Genomic DNA, 10,195 nt, shown 5'->3' on the forward strand with positions numbered 1-10,195 from the left:
AGAAGAAGAGTGAAATGAGGAAGATTGAAAGAAAGAAACAAATAAAGAGAGAAAGAGTAGAGTGAAAGGGAGAAAAAGTGAGATATAGAGTGAAAGAGAAAGAGAGAAGAGTGAAAGAGAAAGAGAAAGAGAGAAATGAGAGAAAGAGTGAAAGAGAGAAGAGAGATTGAGAGAAAGAGAAAGAGAAAGAGAAAGAGTGAAAGAGAGAAAGAGAAAGAGAAAGAGAAAGAGAGAAATGAGAAAGAGAAAGAGAGAGAGAGAGAGAGAGAGAGAGAGAGAGAGAGAGAGAGAGAGAGAGAGAGATAATAATAAAGCTTTATTGCCTGCCAGAAAGCGTGTTATAGTCTCCTGTGTCTGGGCAAAGCTATGTGTACCAAGCGTGTACGTGTGTGCGTGCGTGCGTGCGTGTGTGTGTGTGTGTGTGTGTGTGTGTGTGTGTGTGTGTGTGTGTGTGTGTGTGTGTTTTCACCTATTTTATCCTCTTTAACGTCATCTTTCCTGTTCTTTATTCATACATTATGTATTTAATAACTTTCCCTCTTCCCTCCTTCCCTCCCTCCTTCCTCCTTCCATCCCTCCCTCCCTCCCTCCCTCTCTCCACCTTTTCTTTCCCTCGGGCTTTCCACTTTTCGTGTGTTCGTGCCTCGCTCCTTTTTCTTTCCTTCCTTCCTTCCTTTCTTCCTACTTCTCCTTTTTCTTATTGACTTCCTTTTCTCTTTTCATTTCCTCCTTATTTACTTTCTTCCTTCATTCCTGTATTTTATGCTATCTTGTTTTCTTTCGTTCGTTCGTTCATTTCTTCCATCTATCCTTTCTTCCTTCCCTCCTTTCCTATTTAAATTGCTTTGTTCCTTCCTTCCTTCCTTCCTTCTCTCCTTCCTTCCTTCCTTCCTTCCTATCTCCTTCCTTCCTTATTTCCCTCCTTCATTCTTTCCTTCCCTCCTTCCTTCCTTCCTTCCATCCTTTCTTCCTTCCTTCCTCCCTTTTCCCTTCTTCTTCATCTTCTTCTTTCCATTCTTCCTACTGTCTTCCTTCCTTCCTTCCTCTCTTCCGTTTTTCATTCTCTTCATCCTCTTCCTTTCTTCCTTCCATTTCACATTCCTTCTTTCCTTTCTTTTCTGTCGTTCTCTTTTCCTTCCTCTACTCCTCCATCTCTTTCTCCCTTTCTCATCATCCTTTTTTCCTACTTTCCCTCCTTCCTACCTCCTTCGCCACCTCCCTGTCTCGCCTCCTCTGCATTATCCGTCCCGGCTATATGTTATGGGTTTCACGCCAGCATTTTCTTTTCGCTCTTCTCGTCAAAGATTCCAGTATTAAGTGATAAACAAAATTACGGGAAATGAAAGTGGTCAGTGATTTAATTTCTGATCAAAGTTAGACCAAAATGGAGACATGGGAGCACTGGAAGAAGGAAAGGGAAGGAAAAGGAAGTAAAGAGGAAGAGAAAGAGGGATGAATGGATGAAGGAAGGAAGAGAGCGAAGACGAAAAGAGGAAAGGAGAGAAAGGGAGACACTGAAAGGGATAAGAGAAAAAAGTGGGAGAAGAGGGATGGATGAATGGAGGAAGAGAGAGAGAGGCATGGATAGAAGGAAGGAATATGGAAGAACAGGAAGGGAGACACTGAGAGAAAGAGACAGAGAGAGAGAGACACAGAGAAAGAGACAGTGAAAGTGACAGAGAGAAAGAGACACAGAGAAAGAGAGACAGAGAAAGACAGAGAAAGTGACAGAGAAAGAGAGACAGAGAAAGAGATGCACACACACACACACACACACAGAGAGAGAGAGAGAGAGAGAGAGAGAGAGAGAGAGAGACGCATCCAGCCAAACATGCCCTTAGGTTTGCCTCTGGCCTTGTCGCTCCTGCCGGGACAGCTCTGCAAACACCGGACCTTCCCCCCCTCCCCCTTCCCTCCTGCCTCCCTTTCTCCCTGCCTTCCAACTGTCATGCGTGTCTAAGCTTCCTCCCTTCCTCCCTCCTTCCTTCCTTCTGCTCTCTTTCCCCTCCTTTCTCTTCCTGCTTCCCTCCCTTCCACCTGTTTCTTTTCTACTGTTCTCCTGTTTCCTCGTTCTGCTTTCCTTCCCTCCTTCTGTCCATCTTTTTCTTCCTTCCTGCCTTCCACCGGCCTCTTGCAGACTCCTTACGTTCTTATGTTCTTATGTTTTCTTCTGTTCTCCTGTTCTGTCTCTTCGTTCTGCTTTCCTTCCTCCCTTCTATCCATCTTTTTTTTTTCTTCCTGTTTTCCACTGTTTCGTTTACCTTCCTCCTCTTCTTCCTTACTTGTCCTACCTCCCTCGCATCTATTTATATCGATTCTGCCTCTCACCTGTGTCTCTCCTACCTCCCGTCCTCCCTCTATTGCTTTCCTTTCTTCCACCTGTCTCCATTCTGCGGTTCACTTGCCATCCATCCCCATCTCTCTTTCTATTTCACTCATATTCACCTTTCATTCCTCCTTCAATACTCTCTTTTACTCCTATCCTCCCATCCACCATTTCCATTTCATCTTCCCTCCCTCTCCTCCTCTTTCCTCTACCTTTCTCCTTCCATCGATCCCTTCTCTTCTTTATCCGTCCCTCTCCGTGTCTCCCACTTATCTACCTTTTTTCTTTCCTCAATATCTCCTACTCTCCCTATTCTTTTTCCTCCACGTTCCACCTCACTGCTTTCCTTCCTCCGGCCTCAATGAATGTTTGCTTCCTTCTCTATCATCATCCTTCTCTCTCTCTGTCTCCTTCCTTGTAGTACTGTTTTTCCTTTCGTTCTTTCCACTCTTATTCTTTTTCTCCATCGTACACACATTCTTTCACTTTAATTTTTATCCTTTTTCTCCTGTCTACCAACTTTTTCTTTCTTATTTTTTTCTTATCAAATAGCTAAACGTTATCATAAAGGCCTACCTCAAGCCTTCTCTTTACAACTATCAACCTATCTTACCCCCTCGCTGTGCACCTGTCATCAACCTATCGTTTCTCTTTCCTTCCGTTCCTACCTACTTTTTTCCTTCGTCACTGTCACTTCCTGTTCTTCCTTCTTTCTCCCTTTACATTCGTCCTCCACTCTTTCTGTCGCACAATCTCGCTGCACAAGCTCATCCAAGGTCATATCTGTACTCTGCAACATCCTAGTGCAAGAGTTAATAATATCTCCAGTCTTTTATCCCTTTCACTGCTAAACGCTATAACAACTTTCCTTGGTTTATATTTCTTCCTGCCTGCGACTTGAACGCTTTTGAGAAGGGGGAATCGAAACATTTCTCTATATTAAATTGATCATGATTGTTTAGCCTTTACTGTCATATTTTTTTGCGGGAGAAGCATTTTGTTTTGTTTTTCCTGTTTTGTTTTGCTTTTAATCTATATGTTTGATATTGTAAAAATGAAAAAAAAGTCTCTTGCGATTTCTCCCTATATTGTACCGTATAACCTCCTCCCGTTTATCCCCCTTCCCTCCTGTCTCTCCTCCTAACACTCACTCATGACTCCGTCCTCCTCCTTCTCCTCCTCCTCCCCCCCCCCTCTCATACATAACAGAGGTGGGATTCAGAACTCTATTAAACTGACATTACACTCACCTTCACGCCCTTGTCTCACCACCTGCCCGCGACACAGACAAACACGCGCACTTCACTTTCGATTCGGATCCTTTTTGGCCGTGTGGATCTGTTGTAGCTTTGGATTTGGATTCTCTGGTTCATGTTTTTTGAAGGATTTCCGATTTGGGTTTACTGAAAGTGCGCGATTTTTTTCTGATCTCTTTTAGGATAAGGCTTTTTTTTTGTCCTGTGTCGTTGTTGATATTTTGAATTTTGGGGTGATATTTTTATATTCATTCCTGCAGTTAGTTATTCCATTACTTTATTATTTACTTTGTTTTTTCTTCATTTTTATTTTAGTGCAAATACGAATGTGTCATAACTGTGACTAGTGTATTGTTGTGGACCAACACATACACGCAAAAAAACAGTCATCGTCTCATTCTTGTTGTTGTTATTAATAGCAATAGTATTTATATTTTTGTCTTAGTTGGTGTTGTTGTCGTTATTTGTGATGATGAATATCTTTCACTGTTGCTGCCAGCGGAGTCTCAACATTCCAAAGTATTTTATATTTAAGTGCATTATTTCCTGAGAAGCTTTCGGGTCTATAATCCTCTCAATTTTTTCCTTTTCTTTTTTCTCACTCTACTCTATTTAATTGTTTTATGACGCTCCCAAGTGCAATCACGTAATGCAAATAAATCGCAAGAAACTTCAAGTAAATAAACATAAAGGTTTTTACAATAAAATGAAAGGAAAATAATACGTACAGAAGCAGCATCTTAACAATGACAGAATGGATGGATTAAATAAAAATAAGAATAAGACACAAAGTTATATATACAGAACGATTGATAAAATTCTTGCACTATTTTTTTAACAAAAGAAACTCATATATTGTTATAAAAAGAAAAGAACGTTCAATGGAGCGGCTTACACTGGCAACCTGGGAAAAAAAAACAAGAACAGCGAACTCCAGCAAGAGCAATGTTGAAAATTTATCACAGAAGAATAGAACAAACTGCAAAGGTAAATAAATAAAAAAGGGATGTGAAAAGCAGTTATACACCAGAAGAAAAAAATCAGCAAAAATTGTTTACAGACAAGTGTTGCGATAAACGTGTGTGTGTGTGTGTGTGTGTGTGTGTGTGTGTGTGTGTGTGTGTGTGTGTTTGGGTGTGTTGGTGGGTGTCAGAGAGAGAGAGAGAGAGAGAGAGAGAGAGAGAGAGAGAGAGAGAGAGAGAGAGAGAGAGAGGCATAAATGGAATAAAAATAAAGAAAACTGATATGAAAGGCGGTAGTGAGGGAGATAAAATTGATACGAGGAGGGAGGGAGGGAGGGAGAGAAACAAAAGATGAAGGAAAGAGAGAGGGAGAAGGAAAATAGGCAGGAAGATTGAAGAAAAAAGACAGTGTAAATACCGGAAAAGTGAATACCAGAGAGAGAGAGAGAGAGAGAGAGAGAGAGAGAGAGAGAGAGAGAGAGAGAGAGAGAGAGAAGGGAAACGGGTGTCGGGAATTACAATGGATGGTCCTTCAGCAGTCAGTCAAGCGGGAGGGAGAGAGGAAGGGAAGGAGGGGGAAGGGAGAGAAAGGGAGGGAGGTAGAGTGTAGGCGTAAGGCAGAGAGGTAAATCGAGAGGGAGGTAGCGAGGTGAGGGTGGAGGTAGAGGGGAGATGGGTGTGAGGACGGAAGGAAAGGGAGATAGGAATAGAGGGAATGGGGAGGGAGGGAGGGAGGGAGAGAGGGAGGGAGAGTTTGTACAGCAGAACGCTTTGTGCTTTGACCCGTCCATCCGAGAGGAGAGATCACGGGTCGGAGGAGGAGGAAGAGGAAGAGGAAGAAGAGGAGAAGGTGTTAGAGTGGAAGGGGCAGGAAATGTTGAGGATTGTGTAGCACAGGAGGAAGAGGAGAAGGAAGAGGAGGGGGATGAAAGAGGAGGAGGAGGAGGAGCAGGAGGAAAAGATGGAGATGGTAAGAAATTTGTGACCACTTGCCGTGAGTGTGTGTGTGTGTGTATGTGTGTGTGTGTGTGTGTGTGTGTGTGTGTGTGTATGTGTGTGTGTGTGTGTGTGTGTGTGTGTGTGTGTGAACTGAGGTGATTGGCCAGAATGTGGAAATATATTTACACTGGGGAGGAGGTGATGGTGATCTTTGACGTGTTGGTGGTGATGTTGTTGGTTGTGGTGGTGGCGGTGGTGGTCATGCTGTGAAAACTCTCTCCACAAACATTCCTTCACTATCCCAACCGCCACCACCATCACCACCAACGTAACACTGCCACCACCACAAAAACACAGCCTTCATTACCACTTTCAAAGCTACTGACACAATCACTATCGCTATCACCTTTCCCTCCACCGCCACACCTTACCTATCTTCTTCCAGTGAACTCCCGACGTACCCACACTGAACTCACAACGTAATCACACCACCCACTCTCCATGGAAACACATTGGCGGACTGTCCAAGCTCCGCGGCGATAGGGGTAGCACTTGGCCAGCCAGGGAGTAGACATAAATGTAATATCTCATTTGCTTTTCTAAAATGGCTGTCATTCAAAGTATGTTATGGTTTATTCAAATAATTCAAACAATTTCGTGTGAAAATAAGCAGAGAAGAAATCAATCTTGCTTTACTTCTTGCAAGAAAATAAATAAGCAGTTTTAAGTAAAAACTGGCAACCCATTTTAAATTTCCACTTCCCTCAGTTCATAAAAATGATCCAAAGATGAGTGAAATCGTTTCCAGTGATATGTGATCATGCTGGTGATTTACTAAGCGCATGTATTGACTGTGTCATCTTCGACTTTTGGCAAAAAAACATTTGGAAATATATATATATATATATATATATATATATATATATATATATATATATATATATATATATATATATATATATATATATATATATATATATATATATATATATATATATATATATATATATATATATATATATATATATTGGTACCTGGTAACCCGGAGCCATGTCTGTGTTTCCACAGAGACGAGATGCATTCACACGGAAAAATAACGTCTAACAGATATATCAAATCCTTGTGTTTATGCATCTGGGTCTGCGATCTCACAGACACAGACAGACTGCATAATGAGATACTATTACATTTCCCTGTCCTGACCTCTACTAAAACTCATCATAGAAAGATCCCCCATTATCACCCTCACTATACTTTTACCATTAACACCTTCACCCCCACCTCCACCACCACTACCACTACACCACCATCACTCCCCCCAAAAAAAAAAACACGATCACCACCGCTACTCTAACCCCACCACAAGCCACCTCTTTATCTACCCCTTCCCCTGCCGCCTGTTTACGTGCCTGCGTGCCTGCCTGCGTCGCACCCTGTCTCTCGCAGTGCAGTTTGTAATCAGGCGTGTTATCTGAGCGTGAATATGTTATGCTGGCAAGTGGGCCGGCCTTTGTCTCACGGCCTGGCTTTGTGTCGACCAGGGCTCTGGGGCGCTCCAAGGGGGTGGAGTTGGGGACAAAGATGGGGAGCTGGGAAAGGAGGGGAAGGGATGGGTGGAGGGATATGCGAAGGTGGGAAAAGTGGAGGAATTGACAAAGGTGAGGAAAACTGGAGGAATGGGGAAGGAATAAGGAGTAGATGAAATGGCTGGGGGTTGAAAGGAAAGGAATACAGGAGGAAGGTTAAATAAAAAGGTTTAAAAATATTGAGCTACGATTGAGAACGAAAGGAAGAATGATGCAGGATGCGGAATGGATAAATGAAGTAATAATGTAATAGGTAACGGATTGGTAAAGGAGATTGGAAGGGTGAAGGAACAGGGTAAGTGTGAGAAACAGGTGTAAAAAAAATGGGGCAAGGAGTGAGAATAAGTCGGGAAAAAAATGGGAGTGATAAAACATGGATGGAGGGACAAAGGAAAGATAGCAGAAGAATGAAGCAAGGATGTTGAGCAAGGGGAAATCATTTGGTAGAGATGGGTAACTAAGAATGAAGGAAAATGAATTAGGTAAAAATGGGGACCGAAATGAAGTAGAAATATGGGTTAGGAATGGGTAAAATAGGGATATGAAGAGACACGGTAAGGATGGAGGCAAAAAGGAATTGGGAGCGATTGGGAAAAGGAAGGAAGAAGGAGAAGGAATGGCACAAAAATGGGGAAGGAAAAGAAGTGAAGATATGGGTTTGGTAGGGAAAGGGAGATATATAGCAAACATGAAGAGGATAAGAAGTAAAGAACAGAGAGGAAAGAAGAGAAAGAAGGACTAAAGTGAAAACGGCAAAGATGTGATGAAGCGAAAAGGAAGTGGGCGGGAGAGGAAGCGGTTAACATGTGGCAACTTGGTGGAGGAGCCGAGGAGGACATGTGAAGCTGCAATTGCGAGGGAATGCTAATGAGATCAAAGACAAGAAAGGAAGGGACGGAGTGTGAGGCGAGGCAGTAAGCTGAGGGACCGAGAAGATGATGAGTCAGGGGAATATGCGATGCCAGAAGGGAGAGTTGGGAGCAAAAATAAACAAAGGAAACTGATAAAATAACAACAATGCGCGCATGTTAATAATTTTGTGCTCTTAGGATATGCATTTTACTGATGGAGAAAAGGATATGCATAGTGGGAAAGGAGAGTTAGGAGAAATAATAGGGAAAGGAAACTGAGAAAATAAACAACGAACGCATGATAATATATTTCTACCCATTAGGGATTTAAGAAGCAGTGGCGTGAAATGGAAGCAAGATGGAATGGAGGAAAATGGAGAAAAGGTAAGACAGACACATTATTGAAAGGGATTAAGAGGGAATGGCTTGAGATTGACGAAGGAAGAGGCGAAGGCGGAAAATGAGAATAGGTGAGAAGGAAGGAATGTGAAAGGGTTGAGGCTTGACATGGACTAGAGAGGAGACGAAGAAGGAAAATTAGGAAAAGCAGGAAGGAAATGGTGGGAGCAGGTTAAGAGGGAGAAGTTTAAGATTCACAATGAAGGAGATGAAGAGAGAAAATGGGGATGAGAAAAAGGAAAATAGTAAGGAGTGGTTAAAAGGAAGGGGTAGAGGCGAAGAAGGGAAATAAAGAGAAGCACGAAGGAAACAGTGGTAAGGGTTAAGAGGAAGAGGCAAAGGAGAGAAGTGAAGAAAAAAGGAAATAGCGTGAAGAAGTTAAAAGGTACGGAGAAGAGACGAAGAAGACAAATGAAGAGGAGCAAGAGGAAGATACTGGGAACAAGCTAAGAGGAGAAGAGGTTTGAGGTGCGGAAGGGAAGAGCCAAAGGAAGGAAATAAAGTAAAAAGGAAATAGTGTGAAGGGGTTAAAAGCGCGAAGGAAGAGACGAAGAAGGAAAATGAAGAGGAGGAAGAGGGAAATAGTGGGAACAGGCTAAGAGGAAGAGGCTTGAGATGCCCGAGGAAAGAGTTGAAGGAGGGAAATGCACACTGGGCGGTTCCTGTGAGTGGTAATGTTTGTGGGGCCTTTTAGAGCCTTTTAAAGTTCGCGTTGTGTACATCTTGGCGGGGTGAGCTACACGCGTCTTGCTGCGCCGGGAAGTAAACACGGAGGAGCTTCTTCTGAGATCTGTGGAAGCAAACGTTCATGAGGGAGGTGGTGGTCTGGGCAACGTTCTCCTTTCCCCGTTTTTTTTATCATATATTTGTTTTATTTCTTTTTTTTTATAACGGATTCATTCTTTCAGGTGTTCATTCATTCGTCCATTGAGATCTGTGCAAGCAAATGTGTGGGAGGTGTTGGTCTGGGTAATGATTCTCTCTTTCGTTAACTTGGGCGTTCGGTTTCCTTGTGTATGAGAAGGTAAGGCTCTCATGCATTCGCTCGTTCATTAATTCGTCAATTTATTTATTTATCTGTTCCCTCTATCCTTCCTTCTCGCATTGCCTTACTCGCTTGATTATTTATTCATTGCATTCACTAATTCATTTTAAATAGTCATCTTTAATCATTCAGTTAGTCACTCAGTCATCCTTTCATTTATTCATCCACCCATTCATCCATCCATTCTTCATTTCATTCATACATCCATTCATTCATTCATCATTCATTTGTTTATCAGGCAAATAAGATATAAATAGCGTCCTCATGTTTATTCATTCATATTTAACATTGCATTAAATATTTAAATCATTCATACGTTCCTTCACGCATTCACACATAATAATATTTTTCTTTACCATTATTCTACATGTTAGGGAATGCTAATTATTTACGGGGTGTTAACACGCTTTAATGGTTCCAAGACAGCCTATTTCAGCATCTCAAGGGTACCTGTTTATGTATATCTCAACTAACTTTAATTATGCATCCGTCCATTCATTCGCTCGCCGACTCGCTACGCCCAGCCACCCGTTTATCACCTTTAATGCTAATACGTAATAAGTAACCAGAGGACAAAGCGATCCTGCATAATTAATTAGTTACCTGAAGCAACTGTCTTTCTGCCGCCATGTTCACCCATTATCCTCCTCCTCCTCCACCTCCCCTTCCTTTCCTCTCCATCCTCTTCTCCCGTTCCTCTCCCTCCTCCATTTCCTATATCTCCCCTTCCTTCTCCTTCATCCCCTCAGATCACCCTCAATATATCACCTTCTCACACCCTTCTTCACACCTTCCCCTTCTTCTCTTTGCCTCCCTCTCTTCCACCCCTCC

The sequence above is a fragment of the Eriocheir sinensis genome, unplaced genomic scaffold (assembly GCF_024679095.1).
Source record: "Eriocheir sinensis breed Jianghai 21 unplaced genomic scaffold, ASM2467909v1 Scaffold84, whole genome shotgun sequence".
NCBI lineage: Eukaryota > Metazoa > Arthropoda > Malacostraca > Decapoda > Varunidae > Eriocheir > Eriocheir sinensis.